Raw genomic sequence first — 12,500 nt, forward strand, 5'->3', positions numbered from 1 at the left:
CTTAGTGTCTTCATTAATCAGAGGTGTGTTTTGGGCGTAACATGCAATCAACCAATCAGAGATCATCTCCCATTCCCTTTAAAAGCCAGGCGCGTTTGGACCTTGGAGCATTGCTATTATGATGGAGGATATTTTTATTTGTAATCTTCTGCATGTGTGTGTGCTGCTGTGCGTCCCTGTGTGTGTAACAAGCATAGTGTGTGCGTGCTGTGCACGAGCCTAGGAGCATTTTACTAATGCTCTGTTAAAATAACAATGAAATGCTGCGTTATTGACTTTAGACCAGGTTTTTGTTGGTCAATGGTGCCATCACTTCCCTCTGCCTCAAGATAGCAATACGCCCAGAATGCACCTGAACACACCTCCCTGTAAGACCAGCACGCCCAGAATGCTCCTGAACACACCTCCCTGTAAGACCAGCACGCCCAGAATGCTCCTGAACACACCTCCCTGTAAGACCAGCACGCCCAGAATGCTCCTGAACACACCTCCCTGTAAGACCAGCACGCCCAGAATGCTCCTGAACACACCTCCCTGTAAGACCAGCATGCCCAGAATGCACCTGAACACACCTCCCTGTAAGACCAGCACGCCCAGAATGCTCCTGAACACACCTCCCTGTAAGACCAGCATGCCCAGAATGCACCTGAACACACCTCCCTGTAAGACCAGCACGCCCAGAATGCTCCTGAACACACCTCCCTGTAAGACCAGCACGCCCAGAATGCTCCTGAACACACCTCCTATAAGAAATAATAATATATCGTCTGCAAAAAGCATAAGGTTATGCACCATTACAGCTGCGTCTACTCTTGGGAACTCAGAATCCCTCCTTATAGCTGCTGCCAAAGGCTCTAGAGCTAGACTAAATAACAAGGGCCTTGCTACCCTCCCCTCATATTGCACTATTCCTTCCCTCTCTTCAATTGTTATTGTATATTTCTTGTACAATTTGTAAATTCTATTGTATTGTTATTCTGTATACCTAACAGTATTTTTTTATATTTCTTACTGTCCTTTCTTGTTGTTTATTCTTTATATGTTAAGTGAGTGTTGTACTTTGAGAGCAAAGATTAGCCGGAGTCAAATTCCTTGTTTGTTTACGCAAACCTGGCCAATAGGCCTATGTCGAGGTAAAAATACCTCGATATCGATACCGCAACGATATTGCAGTGTTGACTATTGGTGCTTTCACAAAATATTTACAGAATGTGATTTTTGATAAATAATCATTAGTAATGCAGGGCTCCAGAATAACTATTTGCTTTGGTCGCACTGGTGCGCCTAACTTTTTTATTTAGGTGCACCAGCACAAAATTTCGGTGCACCCAAATTTTTCCTCGCGTCGCCGTTAACGCTGAATGGGGATACACGATACATAGCTCTGTATTTTTTTACCAAGTGGGCTAAATGTTCAGTTTTAAGTCGAAGCCACTTTTCACAAGCTCTTTCATTAAAACAGATTGTGATTAAAATAAAATGCAAAGACAGGGTTTCCTTCCCAGTTTGAAAATATACAGCTGCAACACATTCAGAAAGTTATCTGAAATAAATAGCTTAGGATATATTGAAAAATATATATATCTCTGAGAAAGCTCCTTCACTTGTTTTCAACAACAACAACAGACAGATTAAAAGAGAGAGAGGACGCCCGGATAGCTCAGTTGGTATATATAGAGGTTCGACTCCGACCTGCGGCCCTCTCCTGCATGTCATTCCCCGCTCTCTCTCCCATTTCATGTCTTCAGCTTTCCTATCAAAATAAAGGCCGAAATCTTTTTTGAAAAAAAAAAAAAAAAACAGAGGGAGAGGTGGAGTGCGATGGACTGAAGCGTACGCTACTCACAGAGTGACGGCTGACTCCTTATGAATGGGTCCAGCACGGGTCGAGTGCGCTTTGGCGGGTCAGCGGCGTTACACGTCTTGTGTAGGCTATGAAATGTCTGTATCGTCACTGCGCTGTATTTTTATGAACTATGATATTCTGGCCATGGGTCACATCTCTCGCCCAGGTCCAGCAGGCTCCATCTCACGCTATTACTCAACGAACTGAAGTTAGTTGCATTTAATAACTTCTAATGTGTTTTTCGCCGCAATAACAGAGAGTTACCAGCGTAAACACTGGTACCAATACAGGTTTCCCTCTCATACTTAACAATACACAGCTGTGTTAATAACAATTAAAACTGCTGCAGGGGTGCCGTGTGTGAGTGAATGGGGGCGGGGCTGCGTGGAGAGAGATCCAAACACAGGCACGGCTTTACAGAAGAAATGGGTCACGTAACGCAGCATTAAACCATATCGATATAAACGACATCGCTTAGTTCGTGGAGAGGAAGCGGATGCGAGGACGTTAGGTGCAACCTAGGAAAAATCTTAGTCGCACCCTTACAAATTTTGGTCGCACTCTAGAGCCCTGTAATGTGGATATAATGACTAAGTGGGTAAAGGCAAATAATAGAACAGTTACAACAGTCTGGTGAGTTCAGAAAATTACATCACTTTACTGTAATGCAGCCTTTAAAACCAGGAAAAGACAACACTTATGCCATATTATGATATTATGATATCCAAAATCTAAGACGATATCTAGTCTCATATCACGATATGGATATAATATCAATATATTGCCCAGCTCTAATCCGACCCATTTCCCCTCGTTAAGTCTTTTAACAAAACGTACTTTCATAATGCTGACTTATACAATACGAGGCTTGTTTGTGTTTGATTAATCATGTCTGGTTCTCCGGCTGGATTTTCTCCTCCGAGGCGTCTGGTCAAAAACCTCCTGTGACTGACTCATCGCTGCCGACCGACGCTCTGAATAAATCTCTGGGATTTACACCAGCTGGCTCAATAGTCTTCAGTCTTTACTACAAGATACGGACACTTTCAGACTGTTTGTGTCTCCCCCATTCTTATACAGCTGCTTGTACTGGGTGACACGATAGATATACAGTCATTGGGAACAAATTAGGACACCCATGGTAAAGATGACTAAAAAGAGGAATAAAAAAGTAATCTTTAGGAAATTGATCTTAATGCCTTAATTAAAAAATGAGGAAAAATCCAATCTTTAAGGACACCAATTTTCTGTGTGAATGAATAATGTATCGTAAATAAATAAATGTTCTTCCTTAAAATACAGGGGCCATAAGTCATTACACCCCTATGTTAAATTCCCATAGAGGCAGGCAGATTATTATTTTTAAAGGCCAGTTATTTCATGGATCCAGGATACTATGCATCCTCATAAAGTTCCCTTGGCCCCCACATCATTACATACCCTTCACCATAACTAGAGATTGGCATGGGGTACTTTCCATAAAATCATCTCTCAATGCAAATCAAACCAGCTGTTAGGGATAACCGAAATAAAACCATGCGGCGGGCTGGAAAATCGCATTCACATGTGTTGTGTTCGTCACGTTTTGGGACAATACTAACCATCGAAAGTGGGCACTACGGCAGCAGTGTACTGACGGAAGTATGCGGAATGAGACACAGCCAGAAAGATCAGAACAGAGACCCAACAAACTACGTCAAACTATCACTAAAAGTCAGTGGAGTTACAGATTTACAAAGCGTCCAAACGGTCTTAATTCCCGAGATGCCGTCTATGGTTTTTTAAAGCAGTTACTGTATACTCTCAAGGAACTGAGCGTGTCTTTTAAATCACATGCGCGGAAGCATTCATTAGTTGGAAACACACACTAACACTGCAGGTGAAAATTACAAACCTGGGCTGTTCACACGGACAAAACGGCAGCCTTGCATCAACAAAAAAACAAAAAAAAAGAAAAAACCGAGACGAGCTTCCACCGCTGCTGCAGCTCAGCAAACGTCACTTAACTTGTTTCCTTCTCAGGTTGAGGAGCAGAGGAGTCACAGCTCAAATTCCTGCAGAGCCGCCATTAAACCAACACGACTCAAACACCCGGTGGCAAATGCTGAACGCCAAAAATGGCATTTGATAAACACCAGAAGTTCAGCGACCTCGGAGAAAACATCACCTTTCAGCCCGCCGTGCAGCAGCTTTTACACTCTTCTCTCTGCTGGGCGACCCGTGATTGGATTTTCCAGACTTAAAGGTCCCATGGCATGAAAAATGTCACTTTATGAGGTTTTTTAACATTAATGTGAGTTCCCCCAGCCTGCCTATGGTCCCCCAGTGGCTAGAAATGGTGATAGGTGTAAACCGAGCCCTGGGTATCCTGCTCTGCCTTTGAGAAAATGAAAGCTCAGATGGGCCGATCTGGAATCTTCCCTTTATGACGTCATAAGGGGAAAGGTTACCTCCCCTTTCTCTGCTTTGCCCACCCAGAGAATTTGGCCCACCCATGAGAGAGAGACATCATAGCTTGCAAACGAGCGAAGCATGGCACCCCCACCCTCCACCTTGCCCCCCCCCCTCTCCTCCTCAATAGCATTTAAAGCTACAGACACAGAAATGTCACATCCTAAGGAAAGCTCATTGTGGGACTGGCTCTAGTGGCTGTAATTCTGCACCAAGGCTGAATTTAGGGAAAGAGACTTCAGATACAGTATTAGGGGACCACTAAGGTCTATATAAAGAGACTTCAGATACAGTATTAGGGGACCACTAAGGTCTATATAAAGAGACTTCAGATACAGTATTAGGAGACCACTAAGGTCTATATAAAGAGACTTCAGATACAGTATTAGGGGACCACTAAGGTCTATGTAAAAGAGACTTCAGATACAGTATTAGGGGACCAAAGAGCAGCATGTCATAGGACCTTTAAAGTGCTTTTTCCTCTACAGATACAGGTTTAAACATCACTACGGAGACACAACTTTGCAGCATTTTATTTCGTCGTCCAGTGGAGCTAACGCTAGCAAACTAGCGGCTAACGTAGCGCCTTCATTTTGAAATCCAAAACCACACAAGCTAAGAAAACAACAAGGCAGATCAAGTGTACATGACAAATTGAGCTGCCCAAAAATAAAGATAAAACCTGCGACTCACTGCACTTCCTCGGAGGGGGAGGGGCTTCACCAGAGGGCTCCGACTCCTCCTCCAATCACAGCGCGTCCTCCTTTCTCTCTCCTGGACGATCTTCAGGCCAGCGGCACTCTGGGTAATCTCCGGTGGAATCTGAAAGCAGAGAGGGATGTCAACGAAGGAACAAGTGCGTTTGTGTCAGCAGAACATAGAGGTGTTGATGGTGGGTGTGTGTGTGTGTGTGTGTGTGTGTGTGTGTGTGTGTGTGTGTGTGTGTGTGAACATGTGAACAGGCTGTGAATGAATGCGTGACAGCGTGTGTGCGTAAATGAAAGGGGAGCCCAATATGGGCATTAAACACTGCACCGTGCACTACACAACTTGGCCCAAAATAACGATTAAAAAAAGAGAGGCTGTGGTTACCGTGGCAACGTGTGCCAAAACGTGGAGAAGGGAGAGAGAGAGAGAGAGAGAGAGACAGAGAGAGAGAGAGGGACAGAAGAACGGGACAGACAGCAGGAGAGTGAGAGACAGGCAGCAGAGCGACGTGGGAGAGTTGGGGAAAGTTTCGGCTTAATGCAAATGTATCTTCTGTTTCTTTGTTCCACTCGTTAACTGGAACCAGGACGACAGCCGGATCTTCAAGAGCACGGATACAAAAACCACAGAGACTATCTTGGCAGCTCGTGTTGTTGTTGTAATACACAGTTTTCCACAACACACACGGCAAAGTATAACGGCTGTACACCACCTGTTAATGTATGAACTAAAAGTTTAAGAAGACAAAAGACCAATGAGAATTCACAAGAGTTACACCTGTCTGTGTGTGTGTGTCTGTGTTCTTGTTTTACTATATTCGTGGGGTCCAAAAACTGGGAATGCAGTATACTTGTGGGGTCCGGACATCCGGACAGCCTTGTGGGGCCCAAAATGCTGGACCCCACAAGTTTAAAGGGCTGTTTGAGGACTTGGACTTGGTTTTAGGATTAGGGTTAGAATTAGGTTATGGTTAGGGTGAGGGTAAGGGTTAAGGTTAGGCATTTAGTGGTGATGGTTAAGGTTAGGGTAAGGGGCTAGGGAATGCATTATGTCAATGAGGGGTCCCCACAAAGATAGCGAGACGCACTAGTGTGTGTGTGTGTGTGTGTGTGTGTGTGTGTGTGTGTGTGTGTGTAATTGTGTTTGGGTGTGCGTGTGTGTGTGCGTGTGTGTGTGTGTTAAACACCTGTGTGTGCATGTGTGTGCATGTGTGTGTGTGTGTGTGTGTGTGAGAATGTGCGTGCGTGCATGTGTGTGTGTGTGTGTGTGTGTGTGTGTGTGTGTGTGTGTGTGTGTGTGTGTGTGCATGTGTGTGTGTGTGTGTGTGTGTGTGTGTGTGTGTGTGTGTGTGTGTGTGTGTGTGTGTGTGTGTGTGTAAAATTGCACACAGCTGAATCTCGTGCAGTCTTTGTATAAACATGCTTTGCATTATTTGACTTTCTAGTAGTCTGGATCAACGGAAGTACATTTCCAGAATAATACTGCCTCACGTCCGGCCCTCCTCTCTCTCTCTCTCTCTCTCTCTCTCTCTCTCTCTCTCTCTCTCTCTCTCTCTCTGCGTTATAATGTCGGAATTTTATGTAAAGTGTGGCCGAAACTTTAAATAATGAGGTAAACGTATTTTAGAGAAATCCCCCGTGAGCTAAAACGTTGAGATTTCCAACTGTTCTGAACGCTCCGGTTTCTACAGTTTTTTCTACTCTGGGCTGAGTGTTACGCAACACTTAGCCGGCCTTCTGTCATTGGTCATCTGCTCCCAGTAGGCAGGACTGGGGTTTAAAACCTGCTCTGATGTATGACATTTATTTTAGGGTATCGAGAATGACTCGGCAGCATTTTAAACGTGTCTGTGCAACATGATTGGTTTCTCTCTCTGCACTTTGATTTCCTTTTTGCAACTGTTTCTAGGTCTAATATGTTTGTATTTGATTTAATTTCACTTTTTTCTGTTTGTTTTTTTGTTGCCATGCGTCGTTCTAAATGCTTTTCGTTGCCTATGAATGAATTGTGCCTCTGTGTAAACAACTCATTCTAGGATTAAGTACTTTGTCCTGTTTAAGTCTGCAGAGCTCATAATCATTTTTATAATCCCAACCAGTGAAAAGCAGCTTTTACAGAACTTGACACGTAAACAAAATGCAAGTAACACGAGAAGACGCTGAGCGGACTTTGAAAAGACTGAAGTCTTGACATCTCACACCTAAAGACAATCTGTCCTCATATGTAAAGACTGGGGGATCCTTCAGGGTCACAATTTGCGTAGTCTGTATCCACGACTTTCCACTTGTTGGGAATTGCGCCGATGCTGCCGGAAATTCTGCCGGATGTGTGTCTTTTCACCGGATGTGCGTCCCCTTCCTCTGTCTCTGTGTTGGCGTTCTAACCTCCGGCTGATTTGTGAGGACTATGGTTAACTGTTCCTCAGATCTCTGCAGGGTAAATAGACAGCTAGCTAGACTATCTGTCCAATCTGAGTTTTCTCCCGCACGACTATTTTCAGTCCCTCCAGAAAAACGCGATTATGCGATCGCGTAATTCAACGCATAATCAGCCAAAGTCCGCATATCTATGCAGGGGGGCCGCATTTTTCAAATACGCCGCACTTTCGCTCGCCGCATAAATTGCCGATTTCCGCGCAAAATATGCAGGGCTTGCATGATTTCATAATCCCCGCATTTTCGTTGCAAAAAAGTCACATATATCTTAGCAGAAAGTTGAAAAATGTTGCGTTTACTTCACACAAGAGCAGCCATTTTCCCCTGTTGCCATGGGGACGTTATGAAGTGACGTTATGAAGTGACGTTATGAAGTGACGTTATGAAGTGACGTTATGAAGTGACGTAATTACGCGACGTGAACATCATCGAAAAGCTGCAAACCCCGCGATGAAGCCACGAGGAAACCGCAGTTTTTGCAAGTTCCTGCAATTTCATCGCATAAAATTGCATAAATATCCCGCATATTCCATCACATTTTTTAAGAAAACGTGCCGCATAATCAAGGATTTTTGCCCAAAACGATCACAAAAAAACTTAGCGCCGCCCGTGACGATTGTGATTGGTTTAAAGAAATGCCAATAAACCAGAGCACATTGTTCTCCCATCCCAGAATGCTGTGTGGACTAGACAGACCTCCCTCCGCTCCGCAGCGTGTGGAGGATCTGGCAAAAGCGAGACAACAACTAGATTTGTTTTGAAAAATGTAGCCAAGCTAACGTTAACTTGCTAACGCTAGCGTTAGCTGGTAACTTGAAGGGACAGTCTGCTGATTTTCTGTTCTGCCGTACATGGAGATGAATGTCTCCAGTACCCGGAGGTCTGTGTTTACACGACGGCAAAACTCAGCTGGATGACGCGCCTCGGAAGGGTTAAAAGTTGGCGACTTATATAGACCTTAGTGGTCCCTAATACTGTATCTGAAGTCTCTTTATATAGACCTTAGTGGTCCCCTAATACTGTATCTGAAGTCTCTTTATAGGCCTTAGTGGTCCCTAATACTGTATCTGAAGTCTCTTTATATAGACCTTAGTGGTCCCTAATACTGTATCTGAAGTCTCTTTATATAGACCTTAGTGGTCTCCTAATACTGTATCTGAAGTCTCTTTATATAGACCTTAGTGGTCCCTAATACTGAATCTGAAAGTGGACTTTTAGATGAATTGAGTTTAAAAGAAACACCTTCTTCCATTTCTAAATGTTGGATTGCAAAGTTTATTTTGGAGCCAAAACACATTTCTGTTCGTTGATCAACATCAAAACATTCTGAAGCTCCTTTAAGAGGGAATCACCAGCAGTGCTGTCCCCAGAGAGAGAGAATGTGTGTGTGTGTGTGTGTGTGTGTGTGTGTGTGTGTGTGTGTGTGTGTGTGTGTGTGTGTGTGTGGATGAGATCATCCGAGGACTGCAGCACAGCGGGGAGAGAGACACAGAGAGACAGTGAGAGAGAACAACAGGTCTTTTCCAGAGTCTGGATCCCCCTCAGGACTGACCTCATCCCGCATCCATCACCAGCCTGACGCTAACCAGACTCTGTGTGTGTGTGTGTGTGTGTGTGTGTGTGTGTGTGTGTGTGTGTGTGTGTGTGTGTGTGTGTGTGTGTGTGTACAGTACTCTCATATCGCTCCAGGCCCAGCGCTGATCGTCATTGCTACACTAAATTTCTACAGATAGAAGCCAACCAAGAGAATTTGTATTTTACTGTACGTCAGTGTCGGGAATGGGCCGGAATTCCCCCTGCTCTGGCATCTCCCCTCTCATTCCCCCTGCTCTGGCATCTCCCCCCTCTCATCTCCCCCTCTCATTCCCCCTGCTCTGGCATCTCCCCTCTCATTCCCCCTGCTCTGGCATCTCCCCCCTCTCATCTCCCCCTCTCATTCCCCCTGCTCTGGCTCTGGCATCTCCCCCCTCTCATCTCCCCCCTCTCATTCCCCCTGCTCTGGCGTTTCCCCCTCTCATTCCCCCTGCTCTGGCATTTCCCTCTCTCATTCCCCCTGCTCTGGTGTTCCCCCTCTCATTCCTCCTGCTCTGGTGTTCCCCCTCTCATTCCCCCTGCTCTGGCGTTTACCCCTCTCATTCCCCCTGCTCTGGCATTTTTCCCCTCTCATTCCCCCTGCTCTGGTGTTTCCCCTCTCATTCCTCCTGCTCTGGTGTTCCCCCTCTCATTCCCCCTGTTCTGGCGTTTACCCCTCTCATTCCCCCTGCTCTGGCATTTTTCCCCTCTCATTCCCCCTGCTCTGGTGTTTCCCCTCTCATTCCTCCTGCTCTGGTGTTTCCCCTCTCATTCCCCCTGCTCTGGCATTTTTCCCCTCTCATTCCCCCTGCTCTGGCGTTTCCCCCTCTCATTCCCCCTGCTCTGGCGTTTCCCCCTCTCATTCCCCCTGCTCTGGCATTTTTCCCCTCTCATTCCCCCTGCTCTGGCGTTTCCCCCTCTCATTCCCCCTGCTCTGGCGTTTCCCCCTCTCACTCTCATTCCCCCTACTCAGGCGTTCCCCCCTCTCAATCCCCCTGTTCTGGCGTTTCCCCCTCTCATTCCCCCTGCTCTATTCCTTTTATATCTGTAAGCTTTTTGAATGTATTCATGTACACTATGAATGTATGATATTATGTTTTATTATGTAATGTAAGTGCCAAAGTCACCGAGACAAATCCCCGCCCGTCCTGCACTTCCTGACTGTGACGCAGAGAAGCCTCAGATTAATGTATCAGCGCCGGCAGAGGACGTGTCCTCAATCTATTTTCTTGTCCATACCTCTGTGCTGACGGGTCGCTTAAAAGATATTTAGGCTGCGGCGCTCATCCGGATATTTTGCATATCTTAATTGGTGCTTACAAAGCATACAAATGAGCCGGCCGGCCCTAATTAATTAGCTGTGTGGGTTGTCTTCTTTAGTGGCGGTGGAGAGCGGGCGCCTGTCTATCTGCTTCTTTTCTTTTCTTTTCTTTGTCCAAACATGAATTTAATCAACCAGGTCCATTAAAGAAGGGACTCGTGTTTACAGTGAACGTCGGCAGAACAGATCTGACGCTGCACGGCGGGGAGACGGAGACAAAAAGTGCAGCCATCGATGTAGATCACGTAGATTAACGTCCCCGTCTCCATACAGCCCTACAGCATAAACAATACAATGAATACGACGTAAATAAATGATGTAATCAGCCTTAAATCCAAAATGTAGTGTGTAGTGTGTAGTGTGTAGTTAGCAGTGTGTAGTTAGCAGTGTGTAGTGTGTAGTGTGTAGTTAGCAGTGTGTAGTTAGCAGTGTGTAGTGTGTAGTGTGTAGTTAGCAGTGTGTAGTTAGCAGTGTGTAGTGTGTAGTGTGTAGTTAGCAGTGTGTAGTTAGCAGCGTGTAGTGTGTAGTGAGTAGTGTGTAGTGTGTAGTTAGCAGCGTGTAGTGTGCAGTGTGTAGTGTGCAGTGTGTAGTGTGTAGTGTGTAGTGTGTAGTGAGCAGTGTGTAGTGTGCAGTGTGTAGTGTGCAGTGTGTAGTTAGCAGTGTGTAGTGTGTAGTGTGTAGTGTGCAGTGTGTAGTGTGTAGTGTGTAGTGAGCAGTGTGTAGTGTGCAGTGTGTAGTGTGCAGTGTGTAGTGTGCAGTGTGTAGTGTGTAGTGTGTAGTTAGCAGTGTGTAGTGTGCAGTGTGTAGTGTGCAGTGTGTAGTGTGCAGTGTGTAGTGTGTAGTGTGTAGTTAGCAGTGTGTAGTGAGTAGTATGTAGTGTGCAGTGAGCAGTGTGTAGTGTGTAGTGTGTAGTGTGTAGTGAGCAGTGTGTAGTGTGTAGTGAGCAGTGTGTAGTGTGTAGTGTGCAGTGTGTAGTGTGTAGTGTGTACTTAGCAGTGTGTAGTGTGTAGTGTGCAGTGTGTAGTGTGTAGTTAGTGTACAGTGTGTAGTGTGTAGTGAGCAGTGTGTAGTGTGTAGTGAGCAGTGTGTAGTGTGTAGTGAGCAGTGTGTAGTGTGCAGTGTGCAGTGTGTAGTGTGCAGTGTGTAGTGAGTAGTGTGTAGTGTGTAGTGAGCAGTGTGTAGTGTGTAGTGTACAGTGTGTAGTGTGCAGTGTGCAGTGTGTAGTGTGCAGTGTGTAGTGAGTAGTGTGTAGTGAGCAGTGTGTAGTGAGTAGTGTGTAGTGAGCAGTGTGTAGTGTGTAGTGTGCAGTGTGCAGTGTGTAGTGTGCAGTGTGCAGTGTGTAGTGTGCAGTGTGTAGTGAGTAGTGTGTAGTGTGCAGTGTACAGTGTGTAGTGTGTAGTGTGTAGTGAGCAGTGTGCAGTGTGTAGTGTGTAGTGAGTAGTGTGTAGTGTGTAGTGTGTAGTGTGTAGTGTGTAGTGTGTAGTGAGTAGTGTGTAGTGAGTAGTGAGTAGTGAGTAGTGTGTAGTGAGTAGTGTGTAGTGTGTAGTGAGTAGTGTGTAGTGTGTAGTGAGTAGTGTGTAGTGTGTAGTGTGTAGTGTGTAGTGTGTAGTGAGTAGTGTGTAGTGTGTAGTGTGTAGTGTGCAGTGTGTAGTGAGTAGTGTGTAGTGAGTAGTGTGTAGTGTGTAGTGTGTAGTGTGCAGTATGCAGTGTGTAGTGTGTAGTGTGCAGTGAGCAGTGTGTAGTGTACAGTGTGTAGTGTGTAGTGTGTAGTGAGTAGTGTGTAGTGAGCAGTGTGTAGTGTGTAGTGTGTAGTGTGTAGTGAGTAGTGTGTAGTGAGCAGTGTGTAGTGTGTAGTGTGTAGTGTGCAGTGAGCAGTGTGTAGTGTGTAGTGTGTAGTGTGTAGTGTGTAGTGAGTAGTGTGTAGTGAGCAGTGTGCAGTGTGTAGTGTGTAGTGAGTAGTGAGCAGTGTGCAGTGTGCAGTGTGTAGTGTGTAGTGAGTAGTGTGTAGTGAGTAGTGTGTAGTGAGCAGTGTGTAGTGTGTAGTGTGTAGTGTGCAGTGAGCAGTGTGTAGTGTGTAGTGTGTAGTGTGCAGTGTGTAGTGAGTAGTGGGTAGTGTGCAGTGTGTAGTGAGTAGTGGGTAGTGAGTAGTATGCAGTGTGTAGTGTGC

The 12,500-nt window shown here is 45.6% G+C and overlaps 1 long non-coding RNA gene across 1 annotated transcript in view; it reads right to left on the reverse strand.

Annotated features, from left to right (window-relative positions):
• LOC116059783 overlaps positions 1 to 12,500 on the reverse strand; it is a 113,798-nt gene that overhangs the window by 56,173 nt on the left and 45,125 nt on the right. The window contains exon 2 of the long non-coding RNA XR_004895435.1: positions 4,991 to 5,119. This is a non-coding gene — a long non-coding RNA (uncharacterized LOC116059783). The remainder of the gene's footprint in view (positions 1 to 4,990; positions 5,120 to 12,500) is intronic.

This window comes from Sander lucioperca, chromosome 16 (assembly GCF_008315115.2).
Source record: "Sander lucioperca isolate FBNREF2018 chromosome 16, SLUC_FBN_1.2, whole genome shotgun sequence".
NCBI classification, from domain to species: domain Eukaryota; kingdom Metazoa; phylum Chordata; class Actinopteri; order Perciformes; family Percidae; genus Sander; species Sander lucioperca.